Here is a 26,772-nt window from a genome sequence, read left to right on the forward strand (position 1 = left end):
ATTGTTAACATAAACAAACATGGTCGGTCAGTTGTTGCACAAAGTTTATATATTTATAATCAAATCTAGTTTATTTCAATCTCATACATTTTCTTTATTAATGGCTTGTTCCACAGCTAGCCATATTTTAAGCATGTTGAATTTTTTTATCTGAATAAATGTAATTGTTTTACAGTGAACTGATTTATGCTGATTCTAAGCTAATTGAATAAGTGTATTTTGAAAAATATTATAATATTATTTAAATAAACCAAACAGATGGAATTAGCTAATAATAAACTATGCCATGACTTTTTTTGAGTGCAGAAACCTTATCTGTTTATACAGGTTTCATTTATCTATGACCGACAAATATGCATTACACTGAATTTATTAGTTTGTTTATGTTCAAATAAACATCTAAATGGATGGAGATTTTATGCGCAATTCAAATCCATAAACCTTAAATTTAGGCCTAAATATCACATTATATGAGGAATAGATTTAATTTAAGCTATTATTCACATATAAACAATGTTCAATGCACTATAGGGTGATTGAATAAAACTAAAACTGAAACTAAAATCAAAACCATTAAAAAAAAAATGTGTTACTTGAAATAAAATAAATCTTTATCTATCTATCTATCTATCTATCTATCTATCTATCTATCTATCTAATCCATCCATCCATCCATCCATCCATTTTTTTAACTAAAATTAAATGAAAAAAATAAAATAAAATACAGACAAAAACTGATTCAAAATATTAATAAAAACTATAATAGTGTCTCAATGATAACACAATGCACATAGAGAACATAACAGATGGCAAACAGAAGATCAAACATGCTTGGTTGCTCACTTTTTCTTCATTTTTTCTTTCTGATCACTTATAATATGGGTATTTAATTTTAAGGCATAACCTAGCATTGCTTGCAAACTTGGTCTTCAAATTATTACAAATCTTGCAGAAAAGTAATAGTCATTGCCTGGTGATTGGTTTTCATTTAGCAGTGTGGTTACAAATACCTCATTTATGTGTAGTCAACACACAACCGGGCCGGCACTGCACCACCAGAAATGCATGTTTAAAAGAAATGGCTCTGCAGTTGTGTCTCATGACCAGTTTGAAATTGGATTTTCTTTTGTTCGGTAGTCTGTGAATGTGTTAAACCTATAGTGTGGCATTCTATCGGCATCGTCTCTTTAAAGATTCCTGCTTGATCCCGCACTTTCATTTTTGTTTTGCATGGAATCCATCTTTACCTATTTTATGCTGCCACTAGGAATATTAATGTAGGGTCTCTCAAAAAAAGTGGTGTTTCATCATTGGAGAGATAACATTGTTAGGAGCCCAAATCCAAACAATAGAGCTTTTTTTTGATGGCCATCGCTGAGTTCGCAACTAATGCGTCCCACTCGGCTCTCTCTCTCAGATCGGTATGGGATATTAGCCATCCTACTGGATGCTGATGAGAGAAACCAAATCGAATCTTGATGCACAATTTCTCCACACACGCGGGATGACAGCTATTACCATGCAGGATAACATTTGTTGTCGCTTGATTACGCTAATGAGAATGCACACGAATATGAACTGCTTAAATGTTATTGAAATTAGGCTTAATTGCTGATGGCACCTCAGGTTAATTTGTATTCCCTTGCCCAAATGTGTGTTTGTGGATGCGGCTGAGAGTTTGATACAGCAGGAGTTTGTCCTGCTACACGGCGAGGGTCTGAGAGAGGTTGGTGCTTCTTCGCACATAAGCGTCATCCTTAGACAAGACAGGCCAGAGAATATTACTGTAGTTGTGGATAAAGGAGGCTGCTTTCGATTTTATTGAAGGATGGATGTCGTGAAACAAAGCAAAAACAGAGAGGGATTGGTGCTAAACCTAATCCAGACACTTTCTTGTAAAAAATGTCAGAGTTGTTGTATTTCATGTTTGTTTTGTATTGTTTTTCTGCTTAATTATTGATGCCGACTGCTTTTATTCCCATTGAGCGCTCCATTAAAGAATAATTAATTGCGGAGGGGAAAGTGCTCTTTGATTCCTTTCAGACAGAACTGGTGAGGGAAGGAAAGAAGAGCTGTTTGGCTGAGAACTGAGAGCACATGAACCATGCTGAATGCAGGTTTGGGGAGTAACAAAGCAGGGGAGATGGTGCAATAGTAAAAGTCAAATGTACCAGTAAATTTCTTCAGTCACAAACACTCTACACTATTAAAAATAAAGGTTTCAATGGGAACCATTTTTAGTTGCCTGAAGAACCTTTCTGTCATCAGTTCTTGGACCATTTTTTCTTAGTCTGAAGAACATTTTAAAGTGCCATTTTTAAGGTTCTTGATATTGTTTTGGGAGTCTCCTACAATTTTAGTTTACATGCATGCAAGTTTACATGCATGCAAGGTCAAACAATGCTTTCGTTTTCTCAAAATATGCATTTAATATTACCTCATTTTCCAACGATTCTCAAACAGTTCGTTCGAAGCAGTTCTAAGATTCAGTCTCTCTAAAACCCCCCTTTCCGTGAGCCTACTCTGCTCTGATTGGTCAGATGGCACAGTCTGTTTGGATTGGTCTGCCGCGTACAGCGCTTGTCGGAAACAATACTTTTCCAAATTTTGAATCTATTATTTATCATACTTACATGTTGAGATTCAGTGGAGCCAGCTGGTCTAAATAAACTGGGTACTGAGCCATCTATCAGGAGCAAGTGTTTTGCGAATCCCACGGTGAACTCCCTGAGATTAGAGAAGCAGTCAACAGTAAAATTATGCATTTTAGAGCGGGTCAAGTTGTTCGTGGCCGGCCAACGTAGAACAAAGGAGTGCATTATGCAAATGTGTTACCCCGTAACGTGTAGCCATCACGGAATTGGGATTTTAAAGACTAACGACTCGTTTCCACTGTTCAGAGTCGACTCTTTCGTTTGGGAGACAATAACTTTATTTATCTTACACTTTCGGCTTTACAACTTTGCAGATTGTTTGCATTCACATACAGCTACATTAGACACTGCATAAAAGACAATATTCGAAATGGCATAATAGGGACAACCTTAATAATCTAAAGAGCCTTTTCCCACTATAAAGAACCTTTTTGCACTGGAAAGTTTCCATTCTCTTAAAATGTTTATTTATTTATTTTTTTTCACAGTAAATCTGTAGAAGAATAATTTTTGGTTCCCCAAAGAACATTTCAGTGATCAGTCCTTAAAAGAACCATTTTTTTCCTTTAGTGGGAAGAACAGTCTAAAAATCCAAGGAACCATTTTCCACTCAAAAGAACACTTTGTGGAATGGAAAGGTTCCATGGATGTTAAAGGATCTTCATGGAAGCATTGGTGCCAATAAAGAACCTTTATTTTTAAGAGTGTACTGTAGAGTGCTGCCATGTATTCAGTATATGCTCAGGAGAGTTCCCAATTTCTGGGAACAACAACAACAAAAATTTAGGATACAAAAATTTTAGGAACAAAAAAATAAGGATTTTTGGGTTCTTCACTGTCTGACATTTAGATGCCTTTTGAATGCACTAATATCCATTTTATCTCTAGATTGTTGGTTAAAAGTATCATGAATTACTTCATACAATTGTAACATAAGCTGGGTGCACACTGTACAACATAAAATAGTCCTTCACTATTGTTCATTGTTTGAATTTACATGATTTAATCATGTACATCGGTCCCACATTAATCAATTAATTTAAACGTCTGTAATTTTTTCACAGAATTTCAACATCATGGAATAAAGTCATTATTAAGTGACCTAATTAAGTAGCCTTAAAATGTTTTATATGGTTTCCTGACAGGATTATTAATGAATTGGTTCGAGCACCAAAACACAACAATCACAAGTAAGGGGGCGTGTCCACTCATGATGGTGAAGTTGCGTGTGGGCGGAGCTATCAAGATGTCGAGATGGGCGTGTTTGTTTTAGTAATTTCAAATATCAACAGCACTCCTCAGAAATCACTTACTGCACCTTTAATTCATTCAATTTCATAGATTTTTGTGTTCCATGACTGAATTATCAGATTGTGCTATGTAGATAACTAGCTATTAGCTAGTAATAGCACATATTAGCATGTTAGATGGTAAGCATTAAACTCTTTGAGTTTAATGTCATAAAATCATAGAGCAATGCCATGAGAAAATATCTCTATATCTCATTCATCTGCCACCTGATGATACTATCTGCTCCCTTTCAAACTCTCTTTAATCAGCCTTTACTCATGATCATATTATTTCTTATGCTGCAAAATGCACGTCTGCATGTTAACCTGTGCACACAAATCAAGGGGGTGATGGGAAGAGTTTTCAAAGGATTCATGTCTTGAGTAGGTTCTGTTTGACATTGCTTTTACATCGGTTGAATTCACAAAACATCACTGTTAGAGTACATGTGATCAAGTTGAAATTGGTGTAATTGAAAGAGCGAAACCAGAAGAAATGCTCCTTGATTATACATCAGAAAACTAAGGGCTGAGTTGTTTCTTCACTGCCTTTCTCTTATTCTTCTGTGGGCATTGTAGACGTTGAAATGAATGCATCAGGTGTGCCAAATGAAAGCTTTGATTCACTGGCTTTTATTCAATTACTTTTCTTTTGTTGAACATCATAAACATTTTTGTTGTCTTGCGCAAAGGTATAAGTGAAACTCTCCTGCTTAACCTCTGCTGGAGACCTTTCGGCTCTCAGGGGAGAAAATGAAACTAACATATATTTCCAAGCGGGGGGTGGGGGGCTGATTTCTTGTTCTGGCGCCAAAAAGTTGCATTGCTAGTTTGGATAGCATTTGCATGAGTTGAAGCAGTGTGATGGCCCAAGTTCCATTCTCCATAACAATAAAACAGGAAATGCAGATGAATATAGCACACAGATAGATTCAGATGAGAGGGAGGGAATGGGGAAGAGGAAGAAGAAGCTACAATAACACACAATCTGCGAACACAACACTTTTTCTGCCTCACAGGGGTGGCAGCTGTGCTACCTCGCTATTCCCGGGGGATTTTAATGGATTCTCCCTCGCAGGAGGAGGCGACGACTCCCGGGCTTAAACACAGTGCCGGTGGGAGCCGGGATGTGCGACATTTACACAGAAATGAGCTGCAGAGACATCAAATCATAGAGCAGGACTCTACTTAGGTAGATTTATTTTTACCTGACTGGATTCAGACCTCTCTTAATTATGCTGGCTAGATGTTTGTGGAAGCTGTTGAGTTTGTGCGCGGCTCAGATATTTTCTGATAGCCACTTTAAATTGACCTTGTGGGCTTAAAGGAAATGTTCACCCAAATATGAAAATTTGCTGAATATTTACTCACCCTCAGGTCATCCAAAATGTAGATGAGTTTGGTTCTTCATGGGAACAGATTTGGAGAAATGTGCAGATCAAGCACTGTTTACAAGCAAAAACAGTCCAAAACAGCTCTAAACAAATATGTGTGTGTATTTTGATGTGAGAGGACGACAGGAGATATACTTTTTCATTGGAGGAAGCGTTATTATGGATTATGGACTCATATTATGAAATATGGACTCTCATTCTGACGGCACCCATTCACTGCAGAGGACTCTGGTGAGCAAGAGATGAAATGACATATTTCTCTAAATCTGATGAAGAAACAAACTCATCTACATCTTGCATGGTGTTTCAAGCAAAAACCATTCATCCGTATGTTTTCTGGGTTGATTAAGTATTCTTGTTTGGGTATCTATTGTCATTGTGTGGCACTTCATTTACTTTTTCAGGCTGCTTACAGTGAAATATCCAATATGTACAGAATCAGTGAGATTATAATGCATGCCTCAATTCTGGAGTAACTGTCTGAGACATCATCTAAGAATATTCTCACATGGTTCAACCACTGGCATCGTTTGTCAATGAACACAACAATGCACCTCAAGTGTGTGTCATATGTTAAGTGAAAGCAAGACTTCCGAAGACTCATGCATTATTCACACTGGATTCAATATTCCAGGCTAAATTTGTGTAATTTCATGAAAAATAAAAACAAACCAAGGTCTCTCTTTACAAAAAAGTGTCCAGCAGATTAATAATGTATATGATGGTCAAAGACAAGAGACAGCTGATCCTGACGGCAGTCTCTGGTCCTGAGATTACAGTAGACCTGATGACCTGCAGTCATGAAAAATTTACATCCCTGATATTGAGCTGACTTTATGCTTTATTTAGACTTTATTCAGATTATCTCACCACCGGCGATGAGCCCGAGTGAACGGAAAAACCTCTCTATCTATCAATCTATCAATCTATCTATCTATCTATCTATCTATCTATCTATCTATCTATCTATCTATCATTTATCTATCATTTCATTTTATTACTTTTTTCTGTTGTTCTCTTTCTATATTCTATCGTTTTACCCATCTTTCTATCTGTCTGTTGCAGAAACATATATTAAATTAACAATTAGTGCTTCCTTATATGAACAATCTTTATTATTCTTTATCATTTACTATGGACCTTTTTCACATTTCCGGGTTTCTCAGCAAAAGTCGTCATAGTTGGGTTAACTTTGAGAGCGGTGAATGGGAGAGTACCACAAAAATAATTGTTGCATTCCCATTTGCTCAAATAGCAAAAGAAAAACTCCACAATAGTGTTTTCATGACTTTCAAAAAAAAGGAAAAAAAAAATAAAATAAAAATTGAGAGAGACTAATAACGGCAGTCAGAAGAGAGAACGATGTCAAATTTACCGTCCCTCCCATAGACTCTGCGTTAAAAACACCCTTGCATTAGCATTAACTAGGGCTGCACGATATATCGAAATTATCGAAATATCGCAATATGCATATCGCAAGGGCGTGTGAGACGCTGCATTAGAAACACCCTCGCATTAGCGTTAACTGTTTTTTTGTAATTTGATGCAAAGGTGATACAATACAAAGTATAGTGTTATAAATGTACATACATTTTTTAAAAATCTAAATATATAAAAAAAAAAAAAAATCTTTCGAGGATTTACGATGCTGATGACCATTGAAACGTGTCATCAGTCTTGTGAAAAGGGACCATTATATTCTTTTTCAGGTGGTTTCAGTTATGTTTTGCTAAACAAGATCATATCCAAGTAATCAAGTAATATGATACAAGTAATCTGTCCAGTAGAGTCAGCAGACACTTACTAACATCTCTGATAATCACTACAGACATTGTGAATGAGTCTGTAGTAGTGATGAACCTGACACTCTTCATACATTCATCCGTCAGCGTGTGAAGGTTTGACACCTGACCATCAGAGGTGAAATCTGTCCATTTTCATTATTTTTGAGTGAAAAACAAGAACTTGTATAGTCTCTTTTGCAACCAAATGAGACGCAGATGAAAAATACCACATTAAACAATGACGCTGCCAAGCTGTCAGTAAGGTAATGAAGTTGGCCAACACCATTTGTCTTATTTTGTCACGGTTTTTCCCCATTAGTCATAGCGCCTTGCCATTAACTCCTCAGGAACCCCCTTCACCCAAGGACACCTAAACTCACTTTTAGCACACACACACACACACACACCATGACTAAGACACTAAACTAGAGGAACAGAGGTATAGAATGTTGCAGAATGAAGTAGTTAAACTCTACTCAGGGGCAGCAGAGGTCTGTAAGTGATGAACAAATCCTGACATATTGTGTTATTTCTTGAATCTGCCAATGCTCCTATTTTGCCAGCAAGGTGTGTGCAGACAGACTGAAGACAGGCAGACGATGAAGCTCAAACACAATCACAATCTTTAATAATAATAATCCACAAGGTAATCCAACATAAGGCAGAATAAACACACCAAGGGCGTGTCTACGTGCCCCCCCTACCAGATGTCTTGCGATAGGCTTGTTTTTAGTAAATTTCTAACTGCATCTGGCAGTGGCGGATCCTGGCATGTGTAGGCAGCTGCCTACCGCTTTCTAATCCTCTTTATACTTAATTTTAGGCAGCTTCTATACCGCGATCTCAATGCCAATGTCAAGAGCGCATAATGTGACGTGATCCATGTAGGCCTAATGCGCAAGCACGAATCTCCACTCGCAAGCAGATTTCCTTCACTCACACAAAACTGGACCTGTGCTTTTAAATATGCATTGTTCTTTTATGAATTGGCTCTGCTCTCACACAGATATTACATGTACGCTCAAACGTTGTCCTCGCATCACTGAAGACCAGAGGAGCTTTTTTTTCTAATTCAGGTGAAGAGTAGGCTTTTCTCACTAAATGGAAGCAAGCTGAATATAGTCAGCCTTTTCTAGTTATTTATTTTATTAATGCACTAAACTAGAGGAACAGAGGTAGAGTGTTTCAGAATGAAGTAGACAAAAACTGCTAAGGGGCACAGAGGTCTGTAAGTGATGAACAAATCCTGACATCTTCAATTACTCCTTGAATCTGCATCAACGTTTCTATTCACCCTTATTATGGAAATAATGTACTTAAAAAAATACTTAAGTGCAAACTGAATGTAATGTTTTCAGACACTTAATTATATGTTCTTTACAATTAAATGAGGATTATAGTTAAAGAATGCAATTTTTAGAGTATTTTTTAAAGTAGGACTTAAGTAAATCTTTAAATGTAATTTCATAATTAGCCTACTTTTATTGTCTTTGAAATATGGTTACAAAGTACTGCTGAATGTACTGACAATAATTTATGGTAAACTAAAATGTACTTTAATGTCATTTCTGTTGAAACTTGTATGTCATGTATTTAATATTTGTAATTACACATCTGTAATGGTGCAGTTGCAATTTAGTACATTTAAAAAATATAAACTTTGAATGTAATATTATATAAAACACTACAGTTAAAATTATAAACAAGTACTTTACATCTGCTTTAGTATGTTAGTAAACAACACAATAAATGTACTTTAAAGCACAACAAAATAATAAATAAAGTCTACTTAATGAAAATGTGTCAAGAAACATACTGGTGTCATGAAAGTGTCTCACTTTAAGTACACTTAAGTGGTATTTTATTTTATTTTATTAAGAATATATTACCTGCAAGTATAATTTTTAACACATATTCTTTTAGGCTTTGAAGTACACTTCAAGTGCAATACATTTAAATGCACATATTTTCTTAAGAGACTACAGTTGAAATGCTAGTCAGTGCATCAACATAAGTGTACTTCTTTAAAGCAAGACAAAAGATGATTCAACATAATACTTTAAAATAACTTTTTGACATTACAAAGGGCACTTTTTAAAAGGGTACTTAAGTATATTAAGAAAGTGTAATTCGTATGTTCACTTAAGTGGCCTTTTATTTCATTAATATTATCTACAAATTAAAAAAAAAATATATACATTCAAGATTTAAAGTACAAGTGCGCATTGAATACAGTATTTCACATGTGCTATAATTGGTAAAGAGTTCTAAGAGTTAGGGGGGAAGATACCGTTGCTAGCAGGTGGGTAGTGAATGAGACACAAGTGTTGGCACTGAACAGGTAAAGTAGAGTCGACCTGGCATTATTATGCTCTGAATTAAGCAGCAGGTTAGTTTAAGCATCTGAGTGGGTGTGTCTGTGGGCTGCTCACATCGGCGTCTGCGTGTGTTGTTAAATAAGGCATAATGAATCTTATTGATGTGTGTCCCACGGCGCCGGCTGAAGGCCACCCTCGTGTAGTGGGTCTGCTCTTACAGATGCCAGGGGCCAAGCACCTGGGAGGGGATTAATTAGCAGACAGCTGCCCAGCTCACTCTGGGGAAGGCCGTAACATCCACCTCCTTCAGAACCTGGCCTTCATGGATCCACACCTAAACAACATATCGGAATATTGCAGTGCTCTCTCATTTAGGGCAAATACACTCATAGTTAATTTTTGTTTTTATTTTTCATTTTTAGTAATTTTGTTATGCGCTTTTCATTGTTTGTACTAGTTTTTTATATGTCTTATATTTCTATATTTCTATTTAGCTTTATGTATTTATTTTTTCCATTATTAATTTTAGTAATTCTATTTAAACTCTTTTTCTTTAAAGCTTAAAGTCCGTGTGAACCGGAAGTTGCTGCCGACTTTATTTCAGTGTAGTGACGTATTTCCATCTGAAACGGCAGGTTAGTTTAAGCATCTGAGTGGGTGTGTCTGTGGGCTGCTCACATCGGCGTCTGCGTGTGTTGTTAAATAAGGCATAATGAATCTTATTGATGTGTGTCCCACGGCGCCGGCTGAAGGCCACCCTCGTGTAGTGGGTCTGCTCTTACAGATGCCAGGGGCCAAGCACCTGGGAGGGGATTAATTAGCAGACAGCTGCCCAGCTCACTCTGGGGAAGGCCGTAACATCCACCTCCTTCAGAACCTGGCCTTCATGGATCCACACCTAAACAACATATCGGAATATTGCAGTGCTCTCTCATTTAGGGCAAATACACTCATAATCTCACATGAGTCACTCGGTTCTTAAATGATGTGGGTTTTATAACAGGTTTTCTTTTATTGTTTTCTTCTGATTTCTGCTTCTGATCATCAGTGCTGCATGGGCTGTTAAAATAGCGTGTCATTTGTTGAAATCGCTAAAACTTATAACAAATACGTTTTTCATCTAACAGGCACAAAGTGATTAAAATGAAATTAATTAGCTTTTTAGAATATGAGTTTTATATACAGTTGGGTCCAAAAGCCTGAGACCTCATTGATTCAAAATCAAATTTAATCAAAGAAACAAATGGATTATTATATTATATTATAGTTTTATATATATATATATATATATATATATATATATATATATATATTAAAGTAAATAAAGTCAATTTTGATTTCATGCCGACTTTAATGCCAAGGCAACATTTGTAATTTTTTTCATCAGATATTTTCGGCTTTTTTTCCCTTTAAAATACTTTAATTTCTCAGTCTTCTGGTATTTTGGTGAACATCGAGAGCATTGGCTATTATGGATCCGTTATGGATTGTCACAAAGCGGGGAGCAATAGGTTGAAATGTAATGCCTGTAAAACTTTTGGCCCTCGTGCAGGCACAGGTAACAATAATTAAGCGGCGCGATAAAAATGATTAGAACTGCTTCTGACATTCTCATTGCGAGTAACTTCACTTTAATTGCAATCACAAATTTTAATGCCAGTTTTATGTGCCGGGGCTATGAGCTGCTTGAAGTTCAGCGGTTCTACTCTTTAAATCTGTCCCATTTCTTTAGGTGAGCGGCGAGACTCTGAGACAACGGCAGTCATGAATCCCCCTGACCATTAATAGAGCAGACTAGCGGCTACGGCCAGGAGGAGGGCCCAGAACCGCTCCACTCCAGGCTAGTTAGCTATTCAGCTGCAGCATCTGTTGAGGGCTAATGAATGTTATAACCTCATAAACGTCATGAAATTGGACATTATCCCTTAATTAAAAGAACAGAGATGCATTACAATGATTACAGTGCACCACACTGCATTTCCACTCAGCTGCACCGGAGCGCTCCGAGCGAGGCTAATGTTTCTCCTCTACGTGGGGTGGGACATGATGGGACCTCTGAGCAGAAAACCAGGGAGGGGAGGATCGCTTTAATGCGAGGAGTTCAGTCACCTCCTGTCTCAGTGTTTATGGAAGTATCTTTTCAAATAAACTTTTCAGGACCAGACTTTTGCTCTCTTCTACAAACTAGTGAACTGCCTACGGAGGTATTTTAGGCATCACAGGGGATTCTCCCATCATGAAGGCTTTCTGATAGGTAGTTATGTGCCTCCTAAAGGTATGTTTACATGATAACAATGTAAAAATTTAAAAGTTTGCATTTTTTAAAAGGTTTGTGCATAGACGACACCGTTGTCAAAATGATTTGCAAAACCAAAAAAAAAAAAATAAATAAATAAACAAATAAGGCTTTTGTATTATGCATGCCAGGCCAGTAGCTGGCGACTTCACTTTGTAAAGAAACACCACTAAACACTACTATATTTCTGTATACCAAACACATGATGCGCATGACATCACCGTTTTTACAAATTCACTTTTTGTAGTTGTATTGTTTTCAAAAACATTCACTTTGAAACCCATTTTCAAAGGTTTGCGTTTTCAGGCCCCCAAAATGCCGTTGTTGTGCATAAATGTCCAAAACACATAAAAAGTTTTCTGTTTTTAAAGGTAAGTTTACACAACAACACTTACTTACTAAAGAAATAAAAAGTTATTCATTACAGTTTTTTAAAAGGATTTGTGTACAGACGGCAATGGTATCAAAACGATTACCCCGTTCACACCGAGCCTGGAAAATGACTAAAAACGCTGTATTATGCATGCCAGGCCAGTAGATGGCGATATCACTTTGTAAACAAACACTACACACCTGTGCACATACTGTATGTATATATCTGTATAGACTGAACACGTAATATGCATTACCATATTACGTCATCGTTTTCACAAATACTAATTTTTATAGCTTTAAAACACGTTTTAAAAAGTTTGCTTTTTCAGGCCCCCAAAATGCTGTTGTTGAGTAAATGAATGGTCAAACACAAAAAGTTTTCTATAATGGTGTCGTGTAAATAAACACACCCCCTTTTTAGCCCCCTTGTTAATTTATGAGGCAACACTGCTGTATCGTATGTAGATAAGAAATTATATTAATTCTATTAATTCTATTGGCTTTGATAATTATTTATGGTAAACTAAAATATATTTTAATGTCAATTATATTGAAACATTGATGTCACATATTTAATTTGTAATAGTTGCAAAGTTGCAATTTAGTGCATTTAAATTATATTAACTTTAAATGTAATACTGAATAACACACTTCAGTTAAAATCAAGTACTTGTGCTTCAGTAAGTCAACTCACCAAAATAAATGTACTTCATTAAAGCACAACAAAAAATATTAGACTTGATGGTTTAATGTACTTTATAAAACGAACTATTACAAAATTAACTTTTAAAAAGTGTACTTAAGTGTGTTACAAAACACTCATTAGAGCGTCTCTCTTTAAGTACACTTAAGTGGCCTTTTATTTCTTCAATTACATGCATCAGTTTTTTTAAAGTATACTTTTAAGATTTTTTAAGAGCACTTAATTTTTCCCTTTTTTACCCTATATTATGTATTTTAATGTTTTTTTTTATAGTGAGCCGTTAGCTTAGCCACATGCTAACAAGCTCGAAGTCAATGGTTAGGATGTCGTTTCATAAGGCGGCAACCTATGTATTCAGCAGACAGCTCACTCGAGAGTGAGCGTGTTGACCGCTACGCTTCTGCCATGCTGTCGGTCAAGCTGCGGGGAGTTTATGTCCCTTGCCGGCTTTATGTTTTGGCTTTCTGGAGGCCATGATGATTATGGGAGCTGCGCTCAGTCAGGAGGTGATTATACTGCAGTGTCAGCCCCCAAAACAGCTGTGCAATAAAAACAAAGCAAGGTGCCGCGGTTTGCACAGCACCTGGGCCAGACAGGCTTTAAATACTCGCGCCCACTAACCTGTCCAGGGAGGTTTATTGGGCTCAGTGTGCGTCAAGGCTGCATCCGTAGGTGGGTATGTTAATGTCTTGCGAGCATGGATGGCTTGCACATGCCCTGCTGGTGACCCCGTGTCTGACTGGACACAAACTCACCCCGTGTGTCAAAACTGACCCGGCTGACTAGTTTACAGTTGGCCAAAACTTAACCTCAGTCATTGGTTTGTGACCAGAGATGGACCGTGACCTTGCTTGTTGATTATATGAGCTCGTTTCAGTCAGCGGGTGACAGCATTGCCTCCACCCCTTATTTACATGCATGAACATCTGGCACATCTGGATGAATTAAAGTCTTAGAATCATCTGTCCTATTTGGAGTCATGATGCGTTTCCGCTATCCATACTGATCCATGTTTATCCTTGACTGATCTCTTGATCCATGGCTTATACTAATTATACATTGAAAAAGAAATGCTGTGCCATAATTAAAGCAATAAGGTACATGAGTCTGTTATATTATGAATATTTGCATGCATTCACAAATACAGCAAGGCCTCTTGATTTTTTTACGTTGTAAAAAAACACAAATAATAATTTAAGAAAATAAATTATCAAATAAAAAATAGGAAAAATAATATGAATTTTAGTCATCCTTTTATATCAGTTATATAATTTATATAATTTGTACAATTATATAATTGAATATTATTTTAATATTATATTTATTATATTAGAATATAAAAATATTCAATAACATAAATGGTAAATTAAATAATATTTAATATATTCAAATTATATTCTTAATAATAATCTTATAGTTCAAAAGTTTAGGGTCAAGTTTTTTAATACTTTTATTCAGCAGGGATTAAACTGATTGAAAGTTGTCACAGTCATCTGCTGGAGTGCCCTTAAGAGCCATCAGAGGTCACTCTTTTGGACTTTGTGTTTAAGTTTTAACTGGACTGCATTTCCCATGGTTCCCCTTACTCTGCTTCCATATTCCCCTGCATCCTCATTGTTTCATTGGTTTCAGCTGTGTCTTGTTAGATTGATCCTGCTGGTTTATATATGTTGGTTGTTTTGTGTCATTCGGGGCTTCAGTCTTGCTTTTGCTGTTACGTGTTCAAGCCTCAGATTATTTTGTGGGTTTGCCTTGTTTTTCCCTGTTTTGGATTATTGTCTGGATTATGTTTGGATCATTAAAAACCACATTTGGATCATTTTGTTTCTCAAGTCATCCCGTGACAGAAGACTGAAGCCATTACTTGATCCAGCAGCATGATGGACAAGACTCTATTCTCTGAAGAGCAAGCCGGGCTTCAAGGGCTGAAGAAGCTTTACCAAAAGGGAATGGAGGTACGGGCCTTTGCCCAGAGATTCTGGACTGGGGTGGAGAAGCTGGGCGTTCAATGTATGGACCTTAAGGACATTTTTAATCTTTGTCTGGATGAATCCTTACCGCATTGGGAGATGGAACTGGTGATGTCACTGGATTTCTGGAACTTCTCCAGGTACCTGCAGCTCCGAAAGGAGGGAAAGGTAATTAACCACCACCAAAGTCCACCTGCAGGGGCTGTTCCATCCCCACCTCCTTCATCTAGTTAAGCCCAGGATCCTTCATTGATTCCCACGCTCAAGCGGAGGTCAAGAAGAAGGAGGGCAGCAAAGACTCCGGTGGTCTCAAGTCCGGTGGTCCTGGAGGACCAGTCTCTGGTGGTCCCAGGTCAGGTGGTCCTGGAGGACCCATCTCCGGTGGGCCCAAGTCTGGTGGTCCTGGAGGACCTGTTTCTGGTGGTCCCAAGTCAGGTGCTCCTGGAGGACCGGACTCCGGTGGTCCCAAGTCAGGTGGTCTTGGAGGACCTGACTCTGGTGGTCCCAGAAGTTTCTGAGCAGCCCACTCTCTTTGTCTCACCCATGATCCTTGCCCTGCCGGCTCCACCCAGGCTCCTTCCTTTGCCAGCTCCAACCAAACTCCTTGCCTTGCCGGTCCCACTTAAGCTTCCTTAAACATTAGCCCAGGAGCCTGCCATGGAGCCTGTTCCAGTCCGAGAGCCCTCCGAGTCCACTCCAGAGTCTGCTCCAGTCCGGGAGCTCACGGAGTCCACTCCAGGACCTGCTCCAGTCCAAGAGCTCTCAGAGCCATTTATGAACTCACTCCAGTCTGGGAGTCCTTAGAGTTCACTGAGGAACACTTGGTCTGTCCGGTTATGGTCAAGGAGACCATTGCGGAGCGATCTGTCTGTCCTGTTGCAGCCGTCGAGGCTGGTATTAAACTCTCTCTGCTCTTGTTTACAGATTTTTCTTTTTTTTTTACAGTCGCTAGGGGGGTCATCTGCCTCGTCAGCTTCGCCGAGGGCAGCGAAGGGTTCTATCCCACCCTTGTTGCCTGGCAGGATTCCGGCTCCGCTCTGGTTACCCACTTGGGTTCCTGTTTGGCCGGAGCCTCATTGACTCAATCCTCCGGCTCCATCCTGGCCATCTGCTGGGGTTCCTGTATGGTTGGGTCCTTGCTGGTTCATCCTGCCGGCCCCGCTTTGGCCTTCCACCCTGCTGGTTCTGCTCTCGTACCCTTGTCAACCCCTGTCCCCTGACCCCCTTCCATTGCACGGTCCTGGTCCGCCGTTCCCCCCCGGTCCGCCTCCGTTCCACCTCCCTCCTGTATTTAATTTTTTTTATTTTTTTTCTCCCTTTTAGAGCGTCTGGAAGCTGCTCTTTAGAGAGGGGGTACTGTCACAGTCATCTGCTGGAGTGCCCTTAAGAGCCATCAGAGGGCACTCTTTTGGACTTTGTGTTTGTTTTAACTGGATTGCATTTCCCATGGTTCCCCTCATTCTGCTCCCATCATCCCCTGCTTCCTCATTGTTTCATTGGTTTCAGTTGTGTCTTGTTAGTTTGATCCTGCTGGTGTATGTATGTTGGTTGTTTTGTCATTCGGGGCTTCAGTCTTGCTTTTGCTGTTACGTGTTCATGCCTCAGATTATCTTGTGGGTTTGCCTTGTTTTTCCCTGTTTTGGATTATTGTGTGGATTGATTGGATCATTAAAAGCTGCAGTTGGATCATTTTGTTTCTCAAGCCATCCCGTGACGGAAAGTGTAAAGATTTATATTGTTACAAAAGATTTTTATTTCAAATAATTGCTGGGGGTTTTTGTTTTCTATTCATCATATAATAAAAAAAAGTATCCCAGTTTCCACAAAAATATATAGCAGCACAACTGTTTTCAACATTGATAATAATCAGAAATGTTTCTTGAACAGCAAATCAACATATTAGAATGATTTCTGAAGGATCATGTGACACTGAAGACTGCAGTAATCACAGGAATAAATTATATTTTAACATATATTCAAATAGAAAACAGTCCTCTTAAATTGTAATTATTTCACAATAACTGCTTTTACTGCTACTGTATTTTATTTTTTTGAATAAAAGAGTTTAGGCATACAATATTTACAAATAAATAGATACAGTAACAGACCTGTACAAAATAGGCATTTTTATTTGCAAATCATACCTCCTGAGGAGAAAATGAATGAAAAGCACCATTTTCTGGTAACGTTTCATTATGAAATATTAATATCTATCCGTCAAGGGCAGAAAGCGTGTAATTTAAACACGGAGACAGCTGAAATTATCCTGGGTGTCCCCTCGTTTTACATTTGGCGGAAGGACCTTCAGAAGGCATTTGTTTTAGGTTTCCTTCCTTGTTAATTGCCTTTTTGCGTGTTGAAAATTCACATTGGCAGTGTTTGGTTGCTGCTGGCATATTATTTATAACCCCCAGTTTCTGACAGGAAGTTTTTCCTGTCTCTCTCTCTCTTTTGCCTCATGGACAATGATTGATTTATTCAGTTTAACCTTGATAAGGAAGGCAATAGAAAAACAAATTGCCTTATTGACACAGACGTGATGGTACGCTTGGCTCAGGTGATGGGGAGGTGAAGCAGAGGTCGCTCTGTTCGGAGAGGAGAGAGGAAGTGATACACGTTTCTCAAAATGATTGCCTTTCATGTCACTCATCCGCATGCTGGAACACATACTGTCTGTTTTTAGACAGAGACAGTTATTGACAATTATTCTGCTTTTAATAGTGGAAGGAGTTTGCGTTGTATTGAGTTGAGTCTGAGGTCAGAGTCAGTCTACAAACAACATATTCTTGGAAATCAGGACATGATTCTGCTTTTCACAACATTTGACATGCAGTGTCAGATGTGCGTCTCTCAATTTGAGTCTATTTTTACTTAATCTTTAATATTGGTATCTAAAAATATGAGTATATAATGCAAAATAATAATAAGCAAACACAATAGGGTGAGGCATGTGCAGAAATACACGTTTCAATTCTGCGTAAATCTGCTGAGCTTTTAGCTAGTACGTACCACATGAAAATGCTGGACAAGTACAGTTTTCTTTCATGTCTCGACATATTTACTTGTTGAGAAATATTTAAAGTCTTATCAGCTTCAGCAGATTAGATGTTAGTTTACATCGCAGCCAAGAACCATTATTTGACTTTAGTTGGTTGCAAGTACTATTTATTCTAGAAAGCATCTGATTGGACGAATATATTTAGTGCAGGATGAGTCATCAGTACCACTGTGAAAAAGAAGCATGCTTTTGCATACTTTAAAAAAATAAATAATATACTTAAGTGTAAACTGAATGTAATGTCTTCGGACACTTCATTACAAGTTAATTGCAAATAAATAAAAATGTTTTGCAGTTTAAATGTATATCAAATGCAATTGAAGTTTAACATTCAAGTGTTTTTTTTTTGACCCACTTAAGGATGACTTAAGTACATCTTTATATGTAATTTCATAATTAGTCTAATTAATCTTTATCTTTGAAATGTGATTTAAGTACTGCAAGTACAGTAAAGTATTGAATGTACTGACAAGCATTTATGATAAACTAAAATATTTTATTTTCTGATACTTATCTTTCATGTATTTAAATATACTTGTAATTACAGATTTGTAATAATGATGATGTTGCCATTTAATACATTTAAAATATATCAACTTGTATTTTTAATATATTTATTTAAAGGGGTGGTGTAACGCCAAGCCAGCAGAGGGAGCCCTCGCCCGAGTACTGACCGTGCTCCACTCCCTCTGCTTCCTCTACTTCCATTTCCTGTTTGACTCTCATATAAACTGAGACCAGTCCATGTGCTGGTCGCGAAGTATTGCCAGTTCATCTGCCTTACCAAGCGTTATAGTTCCTCTGTTCCTGATTGATTCCTGTGTATGATTCTGCCTGACTTCTTGACTCACGGTATTTGTACTCTGCCCCTTCTGTTCTGACGCCTGATTGGACTGATGTTTGTGTTTGGACTCATTGCCTGCCTTTCCACTATTGTCTCTGCCTCTGCCCCTGTGTATGACGAACGATCTGCCTGCTTCTCTGACTTTGACCCTCTGCCTGATTATCGACATCTGTTTAAAGCCTTGACCTTTAATAAACTTCCGCTCATGGATTCTAACCAAACTCCAGCGTCTCTGGTACAGGTGGTTGACTGTTTTTTCTAGGCTTGATTGTGTTTATGTGGTGCAGTCTAATGTGTTAATGCTTCGTTTAAAAAAAAAAAACGCATTCTTTTTCACATAATTGACCTTTATTTTGCACCGCTCTGTCCCTTCTCCTTTGAACATTCTGATGATTTCCTGTTTTTATGAAGCCCCTCCCTCAGAGACACCTGGCCCAGTGTGTTGTGATTGGCTAAACCGCTTCTAGTGCGCGTCTAAATGTCCCGCCCCTCAGATCAGTGGCTCGTGCTCCGGTTGTATTGTAAACAAAGGCATCGTTAATATCGCTTATCAGTTTTAGCCCGATTGAGAAGCAGAGGATATTATTGAAGAGGATCGTGCAGAACCTGTGCAAGCACGGCTCTTAATGGTATGTTTTTTGTTTGTTGTTGTCTCATACTTTTAGATACGCTGTTATTTGTAAACACTACTGTTTCTGTTAGCTTCTAATATACGGTTTTATCCTGATTAAAGCTTTAATACAGCATGGCAACCGCATGCGCGTCCATGTTTAACGCTTCTCATAGCTATGTGAAAAATATCTGTCTGTCTATACACATAAAGTGTGTAATTGGAACACAATTTATTGGAGCTGACGAGCTAATTAACAGGTGAGAGAGAGATGCAGAGCAGGCGACGCGAGGAACAGTATTAAGATCCGCTGCTTTAGAACATTGATTTTGAAACTTGTGAATCCATTAGAATCGTTAGAAGACAGAATCGCGATTCATATATGAATAGATTTTTCTGTGCATCCCTAGTTTTGACTGCATGGCAATGGCAACAACTCTTCCTCTTCTCTAAAGCAGCGCAACATGGCTCCGCCCTCTTTGTTGCATGTTCCCGGGGGCGGGGTTTATCTGGGTTTGTGACGTCACAAACCTGGGAAGCAACTCGTTGTAGTCCCTACGAGCCGTTTTTGTAGGCATTAAACTGCCATAATTTTAAAAGACAATATCTCCGTTTGCATTTAACTTTAAGCGTCGTAACTTTGCAGATATTGTTTATGCTCAAACAGCAACATTACACACTAACTAATGTTAAAAAAAGTGAAATCGCAATAAACCACCCCTTTGAAGTACGACAAATTTGATTATTAGATTATAAGGATTTAAAATGTACTTTAAATTAAAACGTTTAAGTTGACATTATTACTAAGAACACTATTTTAAAATGTACTTAAGTGTGTTAAGAAACAGTCATGAAAGTGTTTCTCTTTAAGTCACATAAGTGGCCTTTATTTCATTACTATTATATTATCTGCAAGTACAGTTTTTAAAAATTCACTTTTAAGATTTGAAGTAGACTACAAATGTTCATTCAAAACAGTTATGCACATCTCTTTTTCACAAGCATACTTTTGGTCAGTTTGTCCCAAAAGAGAGAGACATTTTAAGTGCGTTTGTGTTTATGAATGCAAATTTTATGAGCAAATTTTACTACAACAACACCAGAATATAAACACCGATTTCATGAGGTCCATAATTTCTGCTGTAGCACAAACAAATTCATGCACCTTCAAATCTTTGTGTTCACTGTTCATCCTCTGGTCATATCATCAGGATCATGACCATAACCGGAACAATCCATCACAACAACACAGAGATTAGCATAGCATATTGCTATTCTGCCTGTATCAGAGCGAGCGGCTGTAATGCGGTTCCTCCTACACTTTAGCTGCATGTAAATGTGCTTCGAGTCCCATTTGCTTTCTTGTGCCGTATGAAGTGTGTGTGGGTCTCGCCGCTCTATTAATCTCCCTCAGTGGACCTGCCCTCCGTGTCGCTCCCTTCTCCCTCATTTCAGCGGGTCTTCTGACATTTTTTGTCATTATCTTTTCTGGCATACACTGATTGTACTTATCACTCTTGACCTGTGTTTAAATCGTCTACGCTGCATGTTGTGCTATTTTTCTGCATTTTTCTTCCCAAGTTCATCCCGAGCCGTGAGACTTGCCATCAAAGGATGAACCATTTTTCTCTCAGGCCACGTACGCACTGTAGTTACAGAAGGGACAAACGCACTTAAATGCAGGAGAGAATCCCCTAAATTATCATTTTGTGTGTGTACGGATAAAAACTTGCTCTCGAAATTGCAATTATTGACACTATAGTCAACATAGCAACGTTCTGGTGTCTCACACATTTGGTATCTGCTGTTGTTAACCAAAGTAATATTACAGTGGCTAAAACCTTACGTTTGGAAATGTTAACTAAACCTCCTTTTAACAAGAGCAATAATGTTTGTTTATGTTTGGAAGGCTACACTGTAAAAAAAAATCCGTAAAATTTACGGTAAAAAACCGGCAGCTGTGGTTGCCGGAATTTTACCGTAAAAAATACGGTAGCAACGTTTTAGGTTTTACGGTTTTAACTTAAATTTACAGTTAAATACCGTAATTTCATTAACTGATATAATGTTAATATACCAACCTTATTGAAGTACTGAAATCTGTTTTGTACCTTTGTAATACACTGATACCCACCAAATGCAGGCGGTGATGAGAAAGCCACATGATGAACCAAAGCCCATCTCAAGCAGCTTTTAAATAATAGCATATATAGAAGGTGCAGTGTCATTCGCACAAACACCAAACACCATCATGGCGACACACATGAAACTGAAATAATGCAATAAACATTAATTTAACAACATTAGGTGTAACACACAACCCTAATATACAAAACTGATAATAAAAAAAACTAAGAAGAAAAATAGTTATTTCAACAAAAATACATCAAATTTTAAATGTAACGCAGGGAATTCTGGGAATGTCAATTTACGGTTATTCACTGTAAATTATACGGTCTTTTTCACTTCCAAAAACGGTATACTACTGTAAAATTAATGTCCAATACAGTTTTTCACTGTATATAGTAGGGGAATTTACCATTAACCATTTAACAGGTTTTTACTGTAACATTTTTACAGTCTTTTACCGTTAAATTCACTGTCATTTGTGTAACAAAGCCAGCCCAATTGATATTCAAAACTAGCCTAATCACTGCCAAAATTAGCCCAATCGCATTCTGGGGAAAATGGCTATCAAAATTGCTCCAAATCTCGTTCCAGGGGGAAGGGGGATTCGCTTCAACCCGCGGACTAAAAACAACCCACAGCAATAGTATAAAAGTATCCCAATTGTGTGGGAAAAACAGTGGACTTGGCAACACTGCTTCATGGAGGACGCTCTTGACGGGTTGCCATGTCCACTTATTATAAGCAATGCTTATTAGGCATCTTTGGGCGTGTTGTTTGGGCTCAGCTCATAAAGAGTTCCATTTTACGGAGTTAATGAAGTAGGTGGGTCACTATATTTTGGCATGTGACATATTTCCGAAATAACATGTTTGGATTTGAGTTTTTGAATTTTATTGATTTTTTTGGCAACATTACTGAGTCAAAATGTACCCTGTGATTTCTTGAACCACACAAAAAAGACACAACTGATACGCATCTAAATTCACCATTAACAACTAATTGTTCAGATCAGTTCAGTACATGGTGCGTAGAATTTCTTTAAATGCGGTTGTGACTAATTTCTCGGGAGTCAATCTGTCTGTAGAATGTAGTTGTCACTCCCGTAAAAAAACTGAACTGTGTGTGAACAGAACATAATTGAGCTCTAAAAGGTGAACTGAAAACCAAATTTAGCTGCAGTGTGTACTTTTTGTGGCCTCAATGGCACATGATGGTGAATTTAAGACACCTGCTTGTCACTCATATATCCTGGTCAGCTGTGAGCTTGAGAAACCCGGACCAGAGCCCGATGGCCCTCTGTGATCCAGTTAAAACACCGCAGAGAGTCACAGTTACCCATCACCCCCTCCGATTCAAAGACACTCCAGGCCTCGTGCTGCATCTGGCAGGACTTCCATTAAGGGCTCAGACCGAGCTGGATCTGAATGATTTTTCTCCTGTTTAGGCTCCATTGTGCTGGAGAGAATGGCTCCATCTTCTCTTTCTTGCTGAGTCCCAATTCGCCTACTTATACTATGCCCTAATGGTATGGACTCCTTTGATGAAGGAAAAGTAGATACTTTTGAGTGTGGCAGAAGAGTGTTGTACAGAAAAAAAAAATAATACACCACCATTCAAAAGTTTTAGATTGTTATAACATTTAGATAACATTATCTAGATTTAGAGAACATTATAAATGTCTTTACTGTCTCTTTTGATCAATTTAATGCATCCTTGCTGAATAAACGTATTCATTTTTAATGTCTTTTCAAAAAAAAAAAAAGCAAGCAAATGAATAAATAAATAAAATAAAGGGTTTTTATTTTAAAACACCATTTTTAAATGAAAGCGCACTCGTGTAAATGTAGCCTGTAGCCTTTTAAGTTTCTGTGAACCCGACACCGTGTACTTCTGGAGGCTCCAGGTACTTTGCAGTTCTAGAAAATGGTGGCACTGGAGACTATAAGGTTAAAATTATAAATAATTATAAATAATGGTAACTGGTTTGCATGCTAAGCTAGCTAACATGAGACAGCAACGGTAGCGAATATCCAGAATCTGCTCAGTCATTTCTGTGCGACTCGGTCCGAAATTCATCTGATCATGTTTTGGACAAAGCTGGATGCAATTTGCTGGAGAATTGATTTGCATATACTTCAAAATGTCACGTGAAAAATGTTGGAAATGTCAAATGAGATATAATCTGAATCTGCATTATGCAAGGAATGACACAAAGCAAAATTTGGACGATGTTTTCAAAATGTTTTGCAAAAATCCTTAAATCTCTGGAACATTAGGTGGTGCTGTCTTCAGACTTCTCAGGTATCTTCGGGACATAATGCTGATGATCCCTGTCTAATTTCATGCCAATATATCAAATAGTTTAAAAGATATAGCAATTTATGACAAATTTTAAAATGGCGGACAGGCAGTTCACTTGATCCTGCCAAAATTGGTATTTATGGATTCGGCATAATCCAAGGAATATGCAGACAGCAAGCTTTTTTTAGTTTTCAAAAGTTATGTGTAAAATTAAAAAATTTTCAGATCTCATGCCCCACTGAGCATTTCTTGTCTGATGGTCACGCGTTAATTTTGCAATTTCTATAGTATTGGATCCTTTTTCCATCTCTTTTTTTTTGGTAAAAAAGACTATTAAACCTGTTTAATAGTTTGCTTCCAGCCCATGTTAACAATTATATATCACTTATAAATGATAATATACAAAATTAATAGTAGTTATTAAGATTGATGTGATTTGGAATTGGTAAAATATGCTTGGAAAAAAATGTCTTCTTTGTTTTCCAGTTCTGTGTAAATCTGCTGGACTTTCTGTGTGTTCAGATTTAATATGGGCCTGTTCTTATGAGAAGTGTCCTGGTCTGTGAAGTTGACGAGTCCTCACGATGGCAGCAGGTCTTTAGTAATGCTGTGGAGGGGACGGGGCTCAGACAGGTCATCCAGGGGGGGAAACCCATACGAGGAGTAGGGGAGGGAGATGAGCGGTTATAGCTGAGCTCATGGCCACTGAATTAGACTTCGTCTTTAGCTGTTCATTTGATGTCCATTAATCTGTTGGCAGCGGACTTTATTTTAACCTAATTAACAGCCAATGTTAAAGGCCAGTAAATCCTGACAAGGGCCAAAAATCTTCTAATAGTTTCTTAGGTTGGAAATTATTGTTTATTTTGAGAAATTTTATTAAAACAATACTATTAATAAATGTTTATTTATTTATAAAGTCATACACGTACAGAAAATTGTACCTTTAAAGGTTAAACAGCGTGTCACTCACTCATTCATTCATTCATTCATTCATTTTTAGAATATTGTAATTTTTTAGTCACACACTCAGAAAATTTGCAAAAATTGTACCTTTAAAGGTTAAACAGTGTGTCACTCACTCACTCACTCACTCACTCACTCACTCCATTCATTCATTCATTCATTTTTAGAATATTGTAAGTTTTTAGTCACACACTCAGAAAATTTGCAAAAATTGTACCTTTAAAGGTTAAACAGCGTGTCACTCACTCACTCACTCACTCACTCACTCACTCACTCACTCATTCATTCATTTTTAGAATATTGTAATTTTTTAAAGTCACACACTCTCAGAAAATGTGCAAAAATGGTACCTTTAGAGGTTAATCAGCATGTCATTCATTCATTCATTCATTCATTCATTCATTTTTGGAACATGGAAGTTATACACTCCTAGAACACTCATGTTCTTACAGATGCTTTTCATATAAGGCTTCATTTATTTATCCCTAGTTTGTCTTTTTTGGACTCATTATTAGTTGGAATACTTGCACTAATAGCAACAATCCCTCCTGTCGTTGTAGAATGTGACTCTGGGAAGAGCGTTGTGTGTGCTCAAAGATTACAATTCAGGATTTATGGCAGGCCCTCAATCCAGCGTGAAATCCACAGGGATACAAAGGGATCATGTGGAATCAATGGACAAAGTTTATGTAGCTGCCCAGCTCTTGGCCTTTGGCTCTCGCTGCTCTGTGGAGCTTGTGCTGCTTTGAGGCTCCAGCTCTTAATTAAACAGAGTGGAGCATGTTGTGAAGCTGCAGCACGAGAAACACAGCCGCTGTGCTGTTTACAGAGGATCAGTGTGCTGTGATGTCCAAAGAATCGCTACATTTGCTCTGCAAGACCTATAAATAATTATAAATATTTAAAGATTAAGACTTGACTTTATTTTAGTGAATATTTTTGATGTATTTTTAGATTTATAATATTAATGATGGGACCACTGTGGATTATCGAAACGTTTAAAAGAATTAAACTTTTTTAATAATACATTATTATTATTATATTGCAATATTATTTATATAATTTGTAATATTTTTATTTGTATTTGTAATTTTTATTTGTATTAATATGAATATATTCTTATACTTATTATTAACTTCCAGTTTATTATGATCTTTTTAAAATAAAAATATATTATTATTATTATTTATTTTTATTATATATATATATATACACTGAACAAAATTATAAACGCAACACTTTTGTTTTTGCCCCCATTTTTCATGAGCTGAACTCAAAGATCTAAGACTTTTTCTATGTACACAAAAGGCCTATTTCTCTCAAATATTGTTCACAAATCTGTCTAAATCTGTGTTAGTGAGCACTTCTCCTTTGCCGAGATAATCCATCCACCTCACAGGTGTGGCATATCAAGATGCTGATTAGACAGCATGATTATTGCACAGGTGTTTCATCTGCAGTCCCTAGGCAGGTAACATAAAACTAACATAAGGACAGCCAACAATAATACAACATTCATTCACTATAAATGAGAAGATACACATAATGGTGACATATGACATGGTGTATGTATGGTGACAACAAAACAAAACAGAAATACATGATGGAGAATGACAATGCCCTTTTATTAAACGTTTTTATGGCTTTCTTAAATAGAGATTCAATACTGTTAAGAGTAGTTGTGCTAGTTAATGACCAATTTGTAAAACAATACTCAATATGTGAAAAGATCATAGTATATAGGAACAACTTGGCAGCTTTGGTGTCAAGAAACGGTCTAACTTGTTTAAAATTCTGCAAATTGAATTTAACTTTATTTGCCACCTTTGAAGAGGAGTGGACCAACATTCCACAGGCCAGAATTAACAACCTGATCAACTCAATGCGAAGGAGATGTGTTGCATTGCATGAGGCAAATGGTGGTCACACCAGATACTGACTGGTTTTCGGACCCCCCCGAATCCCCCAATACAGTAGAACTGCCACATTTTAGAGTGGCCTTTTATTGTGGCCAGCCTAAGGCACACCTGTGCAATAATCATGCTGTCTAATCAGCGTCTTGATATGCCACACCTGTGAG

Source organism: Sinocyclocheilus anshuiensis, unplaced genomic scaffold, assembly GCF_001515605.1.
Source record: "Sinocyclocheilus anshuiensis isolate Anshui unplaced genomic scaffold, SAMN03320099.WGS_v1.1 scaffold206, whole genome shotgun sequence".
Classification (NCBI taxonomy): domain Eukaryota; kingdom Metazoa; phylum Chordata; class Actinopteri; order Cypriniformes; family Cyprinidae; genus Sinocyclocheilus; species Sinocyclocheilus anshuiensis.